The sequence below is a fragment of the Lithobates pipiens genome, unplaced genomic scaffold (assembly GCF_037356315.1).
Source record: "Lithobates pipiens isolate NorthernLeopardFrog02 unplaced genomic scaffold, aLitPip1_a1.2 Scaffold_28, whole genome shotgun sequence".
Classification (NCBI taxonomy): Eukaryota; Metazoa; Chordata; class Amphibia; order Anura; family Ranidae; genus Lithobates; species Lithobates pipiens.
The window spans coordinates 129,835,016-129,849,368 of NW_027507789.1; the positions used below are offsets into that span (position 1 = coordinate 129,835,016).

General features: G+C 39.5%; 14 non-coding genes across 14 annotated transcripts; all 14 read right to left on the minus strand.

The window, feature by feature from the left end:
• Positions 1 to 866: 866 nt before the first annotated feature.
• Positions 867 to 948, minus strand: TRNAL-AAG (transfer RNA leucine (anticodon AAG)). Its single transcript has one exon. It is a non-coding gene; the product is annotated as a tRNA-Leu (tRNA).
• Positions 949 to 1,522: 574 nt separating this feature from the next.
• On the minus strand, positions 1,523 to 1,604 carry TRNAL-UAG (transfer RNA leucine (anticodon UAG)). Its single transcript has one exon. It is a non-coding gene; the product is annotated as a tRNA-Leu (tRNA).
• Positions 1,605 to 3,215: 1,611 nt separating this feature from the next.
• TRNAL-AAG (transfer RNA leucine (anticodon AAG)) lies at positions 3,216 to 3,297 on the minus strand. Its single transcript has one exon. It is a non-coding gene; the product is annotated as a tRNA-Leu (tRNA).
• Positions 3,298 to 3,871: 574 nt separating this feature from the next.
• On the minus strand, positions 3,872 to 3,953 carry TRNAL-UAG (transfer RNA leucine (anticodon UAG)). Its single transcript has one exon. It is a non-coding gene; the product is annotated as a tRNA-Leu (tRNA).
• Positions 3,954 to 4,835: 882 nt separating this feature from the next.
• Positions 4,836 to 4,917, minus strand: TRNAL-AAG (transfer RNA leucine (anticodon AAG)). Its single transcript has one exon. It is a non-coding gene; the product is annotated as a tRNA-Leu (tRNA).
• A 574-nt stretch (positions 4,918 to 5,491) lies between these two features.
• On the minus strand, positions 5,492 to 5,573 carry TRNAL-UAG (transfer RNA leucine (anticodon UAG)). The gene has a single exon. It is a non-coding gene; the product is annotated as a tRNA-Leu (tRNA).
• An 882-nt stretch (positions 5,574 to 6,455) lies between these two features.
• TRNAL-AAG (transfer RNA leucine (anticodon AAG)) lies at positions 6,456 to 6,537 on the minus strand. The gene has a single exon. It is a non-coding gene; the product is annotated as a tRNA-Leu (tRNA).
• A 574-nt stretch (positions 6,538 to 7,111) lies between these two features.
• TRNAL-UAG (transfer RNA leucine (anticodon UAG)) lies at positions 7,112 to 7,193 on the minus strand. The gene has a single exon. It is a non-coding gene; the product is annotated as a tRNA-Leu (tRNA).
• An 814-nt stretch (positions 7,194 to 8,007) lies between these two features.
• On the minus strand, positions 8,008 to 8,089 carry TRNAL-AAG (transfer RNA leucine (anticodon AAG)). The gene has a single exon. It is a non-coding gene; the product is annotated as a tRNA-Leu (tRNA).
• Positions 8,090 to 8,663: 574 nt separating this feature from the next.
• TRNAL-UAG (transfer RNA leucine (anticodon UAG)) lies at positions 8,664 to 8,745 on the minus strand. The gene has a single exon. It is a non-coding gene; the product is annotated as a tRNA-Leu (tRNA).
• Positions 8,746 to 9,627: 882 nt separating this feature from the next.
• TRNAL-AAG (transfer RNA leucine (anticodon AAG)) lies at positions 9,628 to 9,709 on the minus strand. The gene has a single exon. It is a non-coding gene; the product is annotated as a tRNA-Leu (tRNA).
• A 1,589-nt stretch (positions 9,710 to 11,298) lies between these two features.
• Positions 11,299 to 11,380, minus strand: TRNAL-AAG (transfer RNA leucine (anticodon AAG)). The gene has a single exon. It is a non-coding gene; the product is annotated as a tRNA-Leu (tRNA).
• Positions 11,381 to 11,954: 574 nt separating this feature from the next.
• On the minus strand, positions 11,955 to 12,036 carry TRNAL-UAG (transfer RNA leucine (anticodon UAG)). Its single transcript has one exon. It is a non-coding gene; the product is annotated as a tRNA-Leu (tRNA).
• Positions 12,037 to 13,574: 1,538 nt separating this feature from the next.
• Positions 13,575 to 13,656, minus strand: TRNAL-UAG (transfer RNA leucine (anticodon UAG)). Its single transcript has one exon. It is a non-coding gene; the product is annotated as a tRNA-Leu (tRNA).
• Between the last annotated feature and the right edge of the window lie 697 nt (positions 13,657 to 14,353).

Below are 14,353 nucleotides of genomic sequence, written 5' to 3' on the forward strand. Positions count from 1 at the left end.
CTAAGGACTAAAAAGAGGCATGACAGTCTACATTCCATGCTCTGCATTCATTGTTTGTATGTGACATGTACGTAACATGTATGTCATGTGTGTCATATGTATGTAACGTGTGTAACATGTATTTCATAAGTGTATGACATGTATGTAACATGTATTCAACATGTATGTCATATTTATGTATAATCTGTGTAATATGTGTGTAACACGTATGAAATATGTGTGATATGTATGCCATATGTGTATTGTGTGTCATATGTGTAACATGTATGTAACATGTGTGTACCATGCATGTCATATGCATGCCATATGTGTGTAACATGTATGTAAGATATGTGCAACATGCATGTCATATGTGTGTCATATTAATGTAACATGTGTGTGACATGCATGGCATATGTGTGTAGCATGTATGTGATGTGTATGACATGTATGTTATATGTGTGTAATATGTGTAACATGCATGTGACATGTGTGTAAAATTGTGTCTAAATGGTGTGCAACATGAGTGTGACATGTATGTAACATGCATGCAACATGTATATCATATGTATGTAACATTTGTGTAATATGTGTGAACTATGTGTGTAATATGTAAGTAGCATGTGTGTCACATGTGTGTAACATGTATGTCATATGTGTGTAGTGTGTGTAGCATGTATGTAATATGTGCACAACATGCATATTATATGTATGTATCATGTATCAAACAAAACATGCAATGATTGCAGCTTTTCTAATGCTGCTAAAGCAGAGAGGTAAGTGTTTTTTGAGATTCCAGTGAGTTGGGAAAGGAACTGCAGTAAATTGCAGGAGCAAGATCAGAGAAGCTTGAGCCCTAGAGGGTAGGGATTTTGTTAAAAGGAGTTTGGCAGCAGTGGGATTCGAACCCACGCCCCCAAAGAGACTGGAGCCTTAATCCAGCGCCTTAGACCGCTCGGCCATGCTACCCATAAAAATGAACACATTATCGACTAAAATGGGGTGGGACATTCCATGCTCTGCATTCATTGCTTGAGCTGGAGGCCTCAGAACTCTAAACTACAAGTATTCACCACTTTATCCATTATAAAAGGTAGTTGAAGTTTCACGGAGATGGCCAAGATGCCACCTTATGTGTTTCAGTCCTCTTTCTGAGGCAGCAGGTGGTGGTCACTTTACACTTGAGAGTGGACTTTGGGTGCAGCATTCTGTGGCAAGTTCACTTGGCACTCTGCTGAAAAGTGTGCCAGCTTTTCATTAGTACTGCTTGTTTTTTGGTGTCCACACTTAAAGTGTTAATGTGGAATCTAGCTTACAGGAGAGGTAATCACGTTCAGTTGGACTTGTTTTGTAACGTTGACAAGATTTCACTAGTCATCTCATCAGAAGTGTGCCCTTTTGGAAGACTTCTCAACCAAAGCATGCAATTTCCTAATGCTGCTGTTCTGAGATTCCAGTGTGTTGAGCAAGGAATGACAGCAAAGTGCAGCAGAAACTTCAGAGACGCTTGAGCAATCAAGGATAGGCATTTGTTAAAAGAGCTTGGCAGCAGTGGGATTTGAACCCACGCCTCCAAAGAGACTGGAGCCTAAATCCAGCGCCTTAGACCGCTCGGCCATGCTACCTGTGAAAGTGCTCTTGCTAAGGACTAAAAAGAGGCACGACAGTCTACATTCCATGCTCTGCATTCATTGTTTGTATGTGACATGTACGTAACATGTATGTCATGTGTGTCATATGTATGTAACGTGTGTAACATGTATTTCATAAGTGTATGACATGTATGTAACATGCATTCAACATGTATGTCATATGTATGTATAATCTGTGTAATATGTGTGTAACACGTATGTAATATGTGTGATATGTATGCCATATGTGTATTGTGTGTCATATGTGTAACATGTATGTAACATGTGTGTACCATGCATGTCATATGCATGCCATATGTGTGTAACATGTATGTAAGATATGTGCAATATGCATGTCATATGTGTGTCATATTAATGTAACATGTGTGTGACATGCATGGCATATGTGTGTAGCATGTATGTGATGTGTATGACATGTATGTTATATGTGTGTAATATGTGTAACATGCATGTGACATGTGTGTAAAATGGTGTCTAAATGGTGTGCAACATGAGTGTGACATGTATGTAACATGCATGCAACATGTATATCATATGTATGTAACATTTGTATAATATGTGTGAACTATGTGTGTAATATGTAAGTAGCACGTGTGTCACATGTGTGTAACATGTATGTCATATGTGTGTAGTGTGTGTAGCATGTATGTAATATGTGCACAACATGCATATTATATGTATGTATCATGTATCAAACAAAACATGCAATGATTGCAGCTTTTCTAATGCTGCTAAAGCAGAGAATCTACATTCCATGCTCTGCATTCATTGTTTGTATGTGACATGTACGTAACATGTATGTCATGTGTGTCATATGTATGTAACGTGTGTAACATGTATTTCATAAGTGTATGACATGTATGTAACATGCATTCAACATGTATGTCATATGTATGTATAATCTGTGTAATATGTGTGTAACACATATGTAATATGTGTGATATGTATGCCATATGTGTATTGTGTGTCATATGTGTAACATGTATGTAACATGTGTGTACCATGCATGTCATATGCATGCCATATGTGTGTAACATGTATGTAAGATATGTGCAACATGCATGTCATATGTGTGTCATATTAATGTAACATGTGTGTGACATGCATGGCATATGTGTGTAGCATGTATGTGATGTGTATGACATGTATGTTATATGTGTGTAATATGTGTAACATGCATGTGACATGTGTGTAAAATTGTGTCTAAATGGTGTGAAACATGAGTGTGACATGTATGTAACATGCATGCAACATGTATATCATATGTATGTAACATTTGTGTAATATGTGTGAACTATGTGTATAATATGTAAGTAGCACGTGTGTCACATGTGTGTAACATGTATGTCATATGTGTGTAGTGTGTGTAGCATGTATGTAATATGTGCACAACATGCATATTATATGTATGTATCATGTATCAAACAAAACATTCAATGATTGCAGCTTTTCTAATGCTGCTAAAGCAGAGAGGTAAGTGTTTTTTGAGATTCCAGTGAGTTGGGAAAGGAACTGCAGTAAATTGCAGGAGCAAGATCAGAGAAGCTTGAGCCCTAGAGGGTAGGGATTTTGTTAAAAGGAGTTTGGCAGCAGTGGGATTCGAACCCACGCCCCCAAAGAGACTGGAGCCTTAATCCAGCGCCTTAGACCGCTCGGCCATGCTACCCATAAAAATGAACACATTATCGACTAAAATGGGGTGGGACATTCCATGCTCTGCATTCATTGCTTGAGCTGGAGGCCTCAGAACTCTAAACTACAAGTATTCACCACTTTATCCATTATAAAAGGTAGTTGAAGTTTCACGGAGATGGCCAAGATGCCACCTTATGTGTTTCAGTCCTCTTTCTGAGGCAGCAGGTGGTGGTCACTTTACACTTGAGAGTGGACTTTGGGTGCAGCATTCTGTGGCAAGTTCACTTGGCACTCTGCTGAAAAGTGTGCCAGCTTTTCATTAGTACTGCTTGTTTTTTGGTGTCCACACTTAAAGTGTTAATGTGGAATCTAGCTTACAGGAGAGGTAATCACGTTCAGTTGGACTTGTTTTGTAACGTTGACAAGATTTCACTAGTCATCTCATCAGAAGTGTGCCCTTTTGGAAGACTTCTCAACCAAAGCATGCAATTTCCTAATGCTGCTGTTCTGAGATTCCAGTGTGTTGAGCAAGGAATGACAGCAAAGTGCAGCAGAAACTTCAGAGACGCTTGAGCAATCAAGGATAGGCATTTGTTAAAAGAGCTTGGCAGCAGTGGGATTTGAACCCACGCCTCCAAAGAGACTGGAGCCTAAATCCAGCGCCTTAGACCGCTCGGCCATGCTACCTGTGAAAGTGCTCTTGCTAAGGACTAAAAAGAGGCATGACAGTCTACATTCCATGCTCTGCATTCATTGTTTGTATGTGACATGTACGTAACATGTATGTCATGTGTGTCATATGTATGTAACGTGTGTAACATGTATTTCATAAGTGTATGACATGTATGTAACATGTATTCAACATGTATGTCATATTTATGTATAATCTGTGTAATATGTGTGTAACACGTATGAAATATGTGTGATATGTATGCCATATGTGTATTGTGTGTCATATGTGTAACATGTATGTAACATGTGTGTACCATGCATGTCATATGCATGCCATATGTGTGTAACATGTATGTAAGATATGTGCAACATGCATGTCATATGTGTGTCATATTAATGTAACATGTGTGTGACATGCATGGCATATGTGTGTAGCATGTATGTGATGTGTATGACATGTATGTTATATGTGTGTAATATGTGTAACATGCATGTGACATGTGTGTAAAATTGTGTCTAAATGGTGTGCAACATGAGTGTGACATGTATGTAACATGCATGCAACATGTATATCATATGTATGTAACATTTGTGTAATATGTGTGAACTATGTGTGTAATATGTAAGTAGCATGTGTGTCACATGTGTGTAACATGTATGTCATATGTGTGTAGTGTGTGTAGCATGTATGTAATATGTGCACAACATGCATATTATATGTATGTATCATGTATCAAACAAAACATGCAATGATTGCAGCTTTTCTAATGCTGCTAAAGCAGAGAGGTAAGTGTTTTTTGAGATTCCAGTGAGTTGGGAAAGGAACTGCAGTAAATTGCAGGAGCAAGATCAGAGAAGCTTGAGCCCTAGAGGGTAGGGATTTTGTTAAAAGGAGTTTGGCAGCAGTGGGATTCGAACCCACGCCCCCAAAGAGACTGGAGCCTTAATCCAGCGCCTTAGACCGCTCGGCCATGCTACCCATAAAAATGAACACATTATCGACTAAAATGGGGTGGGACATTCCATGCTCTGCATTCATTGCTTGAGCTGGAGGCCTCAGAACTCTAAACTACAAGTATTCACCACTTTATCCATTATAAAAGATAGTTGAAGTTTCACGGAGATGGCCAAGATGCCACCTTATGTGTTTCAGTCCTCTTTCTGAGGCAGCAGGTGGTGGTCACTTTACACTTGAGAGTGGACTTTGGGTGCAGCATTCTGTGGCAAGTTCACTTGGCACTCTGCTGAAAAGTGTGCCAGCTTTTCATTAGTACTGCTTGTTTTTTGGTGTCCACACTTAAAGTGTTAATGTGGAATCTAGCTTACAGGAGAGGTAATCACGTTCAGTTGGACTTGTTTTGTAACGTTGACAAGATTTCACTAGTCATCTCATCAGAAGTGTGCCCTTTTGGAAGACTTCTCAACCAAAGCATGCAATTTCCTAATGCTGCTGTTCTGAGATTCCAGTGTGTTGAGCAAGGAATGACAGCAAAGTGCAGCAGAAACTTCAGAGACGCTTGAGCAATCAAGGATAGGCATTTGTTAAAAGAGCTTGGCAGCAGTGGGATTTGAACCCACGCCTCCAAAGAGACTGGAGCCTAAATCCAGCGCCTTAGACCGCTCGGCCATGCTACCTGTGAAAGTGCTCTTGCTAAGGACTAAAAAGAGGCATGACAGTCTACATTCCATGCTCTGCATTCATTGTTTGTATGTGACATGTACGTAACATGTATGTCATGTGTGTCATATGTATGTAACGTGTGTAACATGTATTTCATAAGTGTATGACATGTATGTAACATGTATTCAACATGTATGTCATATTTATGTATAATCTGTGTAATATGTGTGTAACACGTATGAAATATGTGTGATATGTATGCCATATGTGTATTGTGTGTCATATGTGTAACATGTATGTAACATGTGTGTACCATGCATGTCATATGCATGCCATATGTGTGTAACATGTATGTAAGATATGTGCAACATGCATGTCATATGTGTGTCATATTAATGTAACATGTGTGTGACATGCATGGCATATGTGTGTAGCATGTATGTGATGTGTATGACATGTATGTTATATGTGTGTAATATGTGTAACATGCATGTGACATGTGTGTAAAATTGTGTCTAAATGGTGTGCAACATGAGTGTGACATGTATGTAACATGCATGCAACATGTATATCATATGTATGTAACATTTGTGTAATATGTGTGAACTATGTGTGTAATATGTAAGTAGCACGTGTGTCACATGTGTGTAACATGTATGTCATATGTGTGTAGTGTGTGTAGCATGTATGTAATATGTGCACAACATGCATATTATATGTATGTATCATGTATCAAACAAAACATGCAATGATTGCAGCTTTTCTAATGCTGCTAAAGCAGAGAGGTAAGTGTTTTTTGAGATTCCAGTGAGTTGGGAAAGGAACTGCAGTAAATTGCAGGAGCAAGATCAGAGAAGCTTGAGCCCTAGAGGGTAGGGATTTTGTTAAAAGGAGCTTGGCAGCAGTGGGATTCGAACCCACGCCCACAAAGAGACTGGAGCCTTAATCCAGCGCCTTAGACCGCTCGGCCATGCTACCCATAAAAATGAACACATTATCGACTAAAATGGGGTGGGACATTCCATGCTCTGCATTCATTGCTTGAGCTGGAGGCCTCAGAACTCTAAACTACAAGTATTCACCACTTTATCCATTATAAAAGGTAGTTGAAGTTTCACGGAGATGGCCAAGATGCCACCTTATGTGTTTCAGTCCTCTTTCTGAGGCAGCAGGTGGTGGTCACTTTACACTTGAGAGTGGACTTTGGGTGCAGCATTCTGTGGCAAGTTCACTTGGCACTCTGCTGAAAAGTGTGCCAGCTTTTCATTAGTACTGCTTGTTTTTTGGTGTCCACACTTAAAGTGTTAATGTGGAATCTAGCTTACAGGAGAGGTAATCACGTTCAGTTGGACTTGTTTTGTAACGTTGACAAGATTTCACTAGTCATCTCATCAGAAGTGTGCCCTTTTGGAAGACTTCTCAACCAAAGCATGCAATTTCCTAATGCTGCTGTTCTGAGATTCCAGTGTGTTGAGCAAGGAATGCCAGCAAAGTGCAGCAGAAACTTCAGAGACGCTTGAGCAATCAAGGATAGGCATTTGTTAAAAGAGCTTGGCAGCAGTGGGATTTGAACCCACGCCTCCAAAGAGACTGGAGCCTAAATCCAGCGCCTTAGACCGCTCGGCCATGCTACCTGTGAAAGTGCTCTTGCTAAGGACTAAAAAGAGGCATGACAGTCTACATTCCATGCTCTGCATTCATTGTTTGTATGTGACATGTACGTAACATGTATGTCATGTGTGTCATATGTATGTAACGTGTGTAACATGTATTTCATAAGTGTATTTCATATGAAATATGTGTGATATGTATGCCATATGTGTATTGTGTGTCATATGTGTAACATGTATGTAACATGTGTGTACCATGCATGTCATATGCATGCCATATGTGTGTAACATGTATGTAAGATATGTGCAACATGCATGTCATATGTGTGTCATATTAATGTAACATGTGTGTGACATGCATGGCATATGTGTGTAGCATGTATGTGATGTGTATGACATGTATGTTATATGTGTGTAATATGTGTAACATGCATGTGACATGTGTGTAAAATTGTGTCTAAATGGTGTGCAACATGAGTGTGACATGTATGTAACATGCATGCAACATGTATATCATATGTATGTAACATTTGTGTAATATGTGTGAACTATGTGTGTAATATGTAAGTAGCATGTGTGTCACATGTGTGTAACATGTATGTCATATGTGTGTAGTGTGTGTAGCATGTATGTAATATGTGCACAACATGCATATTATATGTATGTATCATGTATCAAACAAAACATGCAATGATTGCAGCTTTTCTAATGCTGCTAAAGCAGAGAGGTAAGTGTTTTTTGAGATTCCAGTGAGTTGGGAAAGGAACTGCAGTAAATTGCAGGAGCAAGATCAGAGAAGCTTGAGCCCTAGAGGGTAGGGATTTTGTTAAAAGGAGTTTGGCAGCAGTGGGATTCGAACCCACGCCCCCAAAGAGACTGGAGCCTTAATCCAGCGCCTTAGACCGCTCGGCCATGCTACCCATAAAAATGAACACATTCTCGACTAAAATGGGGTGGGACATTCCATGCTCTGCATTCATTGCTTGAGCTGGAGGCCTCAGAACTCTAAACTACAAGTATTCACCACTTTATCCATTATAAAAGGTAGTTGAAGTTTCACGGAGATGGCCAAGATGCCACCTTATGTGTTTCAGTCCTCTTTCTGAGGCAGCAGGTGGTGGTCACTTTACACTTGAGAGTGGACTTTGGGTGCAGCATTCTGTGGCAAGTTCACTTGGCACTCTGCTGAAAAGTGTGCCAGCTTTTCATTAGTACTGCTTGTTTTTTGGTGTCCACACTTAAAGTGTTAATGTGGAATCTAGCTTACAGGAGAGGTAATCACGTTCAGTTGGACTTGTTTTGTAACGTTGACAAGATTTCACTAGTCATCTCATCAGAAGTGTGCCCTTTTGGAAGACTTCTCAACCAAAGCATGCAATTTCCTAATGCTGCTGTTCTGAGATTCCAGTGTGTTGAGCAAGGAATGCCAGCAAAGTGCAGCAGAAACTTCAGAGACGCTTGAGCAATCAAGGATAGGCATTTGTTAAAAGAGCTTGGCAGCAGTGGGATTTGAACCCACGCCTCCAAAGAGACTGGAGCCTAAATCCAGCGCCTTAGACCGCTCGGCCATGCTACCTGTGAAAGTGCTCTTGCTAAGGACTAAAAAGAGGCATGACAGTCTACATTCCATGCTCTGCATTCATTGTTTGTATGTGACATGTACGTAACATGTATGTCATGTGTGTCCTATGTATGTAACGTGTGTAACATGTATTTCATAAGTGTATGACATGTATGTAACATGTATTCAACATGTATGTCATATTTATGTATAATCTGTGTAATATGTGTGTAACACGTATGAAATATGTGTGATATGTATGCCATATGTGTATTGTGTGTCATATGTGTAACATGTATGTAACATGTGTGTACCATGCATGTCATATGCATGCCATATGTGTGTAACATGTATGTAAGATATGTGCAACATGCATGTCATATGTGTGTCATATTAATGTAACATGTGTGTGACATGCATGGCATATGTGTGTAGCATGTATGTGATGTGTATGACATGTATGTTATATGTGTGTAATATGTGTAACATGCATGTGACATGTGTGTAAAATTGTGTCTAAATGGTGTGCAACATGAGTGTGACATGTATGTAACATGCATGCAACATGTATATCATATGTATGTAACATTTGTGTAATATGTGTGAACTATGTGTGTAATATGTAAGTAGCATGTGTGTCACATGTGTGTAACATGTATGTCATATGTGTGTAGTGTGTGTAGCATGTATGTAATATGTGCACAACATGCATATTATATGTATGTATCATGTATCAAACAAAACATGCAATGATTGCAGCTTTTCTAATGCTGCTAAAGCAGAGAGGTAAGTGTTTTTTGAGATTCCAGTGAGTTGGGAAAGGAACTGCAGTAAATTGCAGGAGCAAGATCAGAGAAGCTTGAGCCCTAGAGGGTAGGGATTTTGTTAAAAGGAGTTTGGCAGCAGTGGGATTCGAACCCACGCCCCCAAAGAGACTGGAGCCTTAATCCAGCGCCTTAGACCGCTCGGCCATGCTACCCATAAAAATGAACACATTCTCGACTAAAATGGGGTGGGACATTCCATGCTCTGCATTCATTGCTTGAGCTGGAGGCCTCAGAACTCTAAACTACAAGTATTCACCACTTTATCCATTATAAAAGGTAGTTGAAGTTTCACGGAGATGGCCAAGATGCCACCTTATGTGTTTCAGTCCTCTTTCTGAGGCAGCAGGTGGTGGTCACTTTACACTTGAGAGTGGACTTTGGGTGCAGCATTCTGTGGCAAGTTCACTTGGCACTCTGCTGAAAAGTGTGCCAGCTTTTCATGTATGTGATGTGTATGACATGTATGTTATATGTGTGTAATATGTGTAACATGCATGTGACATGTGTGTAAAATTGTGTCTAAATGGTGTGTAACATGAGTGTGACATGTATGTAACATGCATGCAACATGTATATCATATGTATGTAACATTTGTGTAATATGTGTGAACTATGTGTGTAATATGTAAGTAGCACGTGTGTCACATGTGTGTAACATGTATGACATATGTGTGTAGTGTGTGTAGCATGTATGTAATATGTGCACAACATGCATATTATATGTATGTATCATGTATCAAACAAAACATGCAATGATTGCAGCTTTTCTAATGCTGCTAAAGCAAAGAGGTAAGTGTTTTTTGAGATTCCAGTGAGTTGGTAAAGGAACTGCAGTACCTTAGACCGCTCGGCCATGCTACCTGTGAAAGTGCTCTTGCTAAGGACTAAAAAGAGGCATGACAGTCTACATTCCATGCTCTGCATTCATTGTTTGTATGTGACATGTACGTAACATGTATGTCATGTGTGTCATATGTATGTAACGTGTGTAACATGTATTTCATAAGTGTATGACATGTATGTAACATGTATTCAACATGTATGTCATTTGTATGTATAATCTGTGTAATATGTGTGTAACACGTATGTAATATGTGTGATATGTATGCCATATGTGTATTGTGTGTCATATGTGTAACATGTATGTAACGTGTGTACCATGCATGTCATATGCATGCCATATGTGTGTAACATGTATGTAAGATATGTGCAACATGTGTGTCATATGTGTGTCATATTAATGTAACATGTGTGTGACATGCATGTCATATGTGTGTAGCATGTATGTGATGTGTATGACATGTATGTTATATGTGTGTAATATGTGTAACATGCATGTGACATGTGTGTAAAATTGTGTCTAAATGGTGTGTAACATGAGTGTGACATGTATGTAACATGCATGCAACATGTATATCATATGTATGTAACATTTGTGTAATATGTGTGAACTATGTGTGTAATATGTAAGTAGCACGTGTGTCACATGTGTGTAACATGTATGTCATATGTGTGTAGTGTGTGTAGCATGTATGTAATATGTGCACAACATGCATATTATATGTATGTATCATGTATCAAACAAAACATGCAATGATTGCAGCTTTTCTAATGCTGCTAAAGCAGAGAGGTAAGTGTTTTTTGAGATTCCAGTGAGTTGGGAAAGGAACTGCAGTAAATTGCAGGAGCAAGATCAGAGAAGCTTGAGCCCTAGAGGGTAGGGATTTTGTTAAAAGGAGTTTGGCAGCAGTGGGATTCGAACCCACGCCCCCAAAGAGACTGGAGCCTTAATCCAGCGCCTTAGACCGCTCGGCCATGCTACCCATAAAAATGAACACGTTATCGACTAAAATCGGGTGGGACATTCCATGCTCTGCATTCATTGCTTGAGCTGGAGGCCTCAGAACTCTAAACTACAAGTATTCACCACTGTATCCATTATAAAAGGTAGTTGAAGTTTCACGGAGATGGCCAAGATGCCACCTTATGTGTTTCAGTCCTCTTTCTGAGGCAGCAGGTGGTGGTCACTTTACACTTGAGAGTGGACTTTGGGTGCAGCATTCTGTGGCAAGTTCACTTGGCACTCTGCTGAAAAGTGTGCCAGCTTTTCATTAGTACTGCTTGTTTTTTGGTGTCCACACTTAAAGTGTTAATGTGGAATCTAGCTTACAGGAGAGGTAATCAGGTTCAGTTGGACTTGTTTTGTAACGTTGACAAGATTTCACTAGTCATCTCATCAGAAGTGTGCCCTTTTGGAAGACTTCTCAACCAAAGCATGCAATTTCCTAATGCTGCTGTTCTGAGATTCCAGTGTGTTGAGCAAGGAATGCCAGCAAAGTGCAGCAGAAACTTCAGAGACGCTTGAGCAATCAAGGATAGGCATTTGTTAAAAGAGATGGGCAGCAGTGGGATTTGAACCCACGCCTCCAAAGAGACTGGAGCCTAAATCCAGCGCCTTAGACCGCTCGGCCATGCTACCTGTGAAAGTGCTCTTGCTAAGGACTAAAAAGAGGCATGACAGTCTACATTCCATGCTCTGCATTCATTGTTTGTATGTGACATGTACGTAACATGTATGTCATGTGTGTCATATGTATGTAACGTGTGTAACATGTATTTCATAAGTGTATGACATGTATGTAACATGTATTCAACATGTATGTCATATGTATGTATAATCTGTGTAATATGTGTGTAACACGTATGTAATATGTGTGATATGTATGCCATATGTGTATTGTGTGTCATATGTGTAACATGTATGTAACACGTGTGTACCATGCATGTCATATGCATGCCATATGTGTGTAACATGTATGTAAGATATGTGCAACATGCATGTCATATGTGTGTCATATTAATGTAACATGTGTGTGACATGCATGGCATATGTGTGTAGCATGTATGTGATGTGTATGACATGTATGTTATATGTGTGCAATATGTGTAACATGCATGTGACATGTGTGTAAAATTGTGTCTAAATGGTGTGTAACATGAGTGTGACATGTATGTAACATGCATGCAACATGTATATCATATGTATGTAACATTTGTGTAATATGTGTGAACTATGTGTATAATATGTAAGTAGCACGTGTGTCACATGTGTGTAACATGTATGTCATATGTGTGTAGTGTGTGTAGCATGTATGTAATATGTGCACAACATGCATATTATATGTATGTATCATGTATCAAACAAACCATGCAATGATTGCAGCTTTTCTAATGCTGCTAAAGCAGAGAGGTAAGTGTTTTTTGAGATTCCAGTGAGTTGGGAAAGGAACTGCAGTAAATTGCAGGAGCAAGATCAGAGAAGCTTGAGCCCTAGAGGGTAGGGATTTTGTTAAATGGAGTTTGGCAGCAGTGGGATTAAAACCCACACCCCCAAAGAGACTGGAGCCTTAATCCAGCGCCTTAGACCGCTCGGCCATGCTACCCATAAAAATGAACACGTTATTGACTAAAATGGGGTGGGACATTCCATGCTCTGCATTCATTGCTTGAGCTGGAGGCCTCAGAACTCTAAACTACAAGTATTCACCACTTTATCCATTATAAAAGGTAGTTAAAGTTTCACGGAGATGGCCAAGATGCCTCCTTATGTGTTTCAGTCCTCTTTCTGAGGCAGCAGGTGGTGGTCACTTTACACTTGAGAGTGGACTTTGGGTGCAGCATTCTGTGGCAAGTTCACTTGGCACTCTGCTGAAAAGTGTGCCAGCTTTTCATTAGTACTGCTTGTTTTTTGGTGTCCACACTTAAAGTGTTAATGTGGAATCTAGCTTACAGGAGAGGTAATCACGTTCAGTTGGACTTGTTTTGTAACGTTGACAAGATTTCACTAGTCATCTCATCAGAAGTGTGCCCTTTTGGAAGACTTCTCAACCAAAGCATGCAATTTCCTAATGCTGCTGTTCTGAGATTCCAGTGTGTTGAGCAAGGAATGCCAGCAAAGTGCAGCAGAAACTTCAGAGACGCTTGAACAATCAAGGATAGGCATTTGTTAAAAGAGCTTGGCAGCAGTGGGATTTGAACCCACGCCTCCAAAGAGACTGGAGCCTAAATCCAGCGCCTTAGACCGCTCGGCCATGCTACCTGTGAAAGTGCTCTTGCTAAGGACTAAAAAGAGGCATGACAGTCTACATTCCATGCTCTGCATTCATTGTTTGTATGTGACATGTACGTAACATGTATGTCATGTGTGTCATATGTATGTAACGTGTGTAACATGTATTTCATAAGTGTATGACATGTATGTAACATGCATTCAACATGTATGTCATATGTATGTATAATCTGTGTAATATGTGTGTAACACGTATGTAATATGTGTGATATGTATGCCATATGTGTATTGTGTGTCATATGTGTAACATGTATGTAACATGTGTGTACCATGCATGTCATATGCATGCCATATGTGTGTAACATGTATGTAAGATATGTGCAACATGCATGTCATATGTGTGTCATATTAATGTAACATGTGTGTGACATGCATGGCATATGTGTGTAGCATGTATGTGATGTGTATGACATGTATGTTATATGTGTGTAATATGTGTAACATGCATGTGACATGTGTGTAAAATTGTGTCTAAATGGTGTGCAACATGAGTGTGACATGTATGTAACATGCATGCAACATGTATATCATATGTATGTAACATTTGTATAATATGTGTGAACTATGTGTGTAATATGTAAGTAGCACGTGTGTCACATGTGTGTAACATGTATGTCATATGTGTGTAGTGTGTGTAGCATGTATGTAATATGTGCACAACATGCAT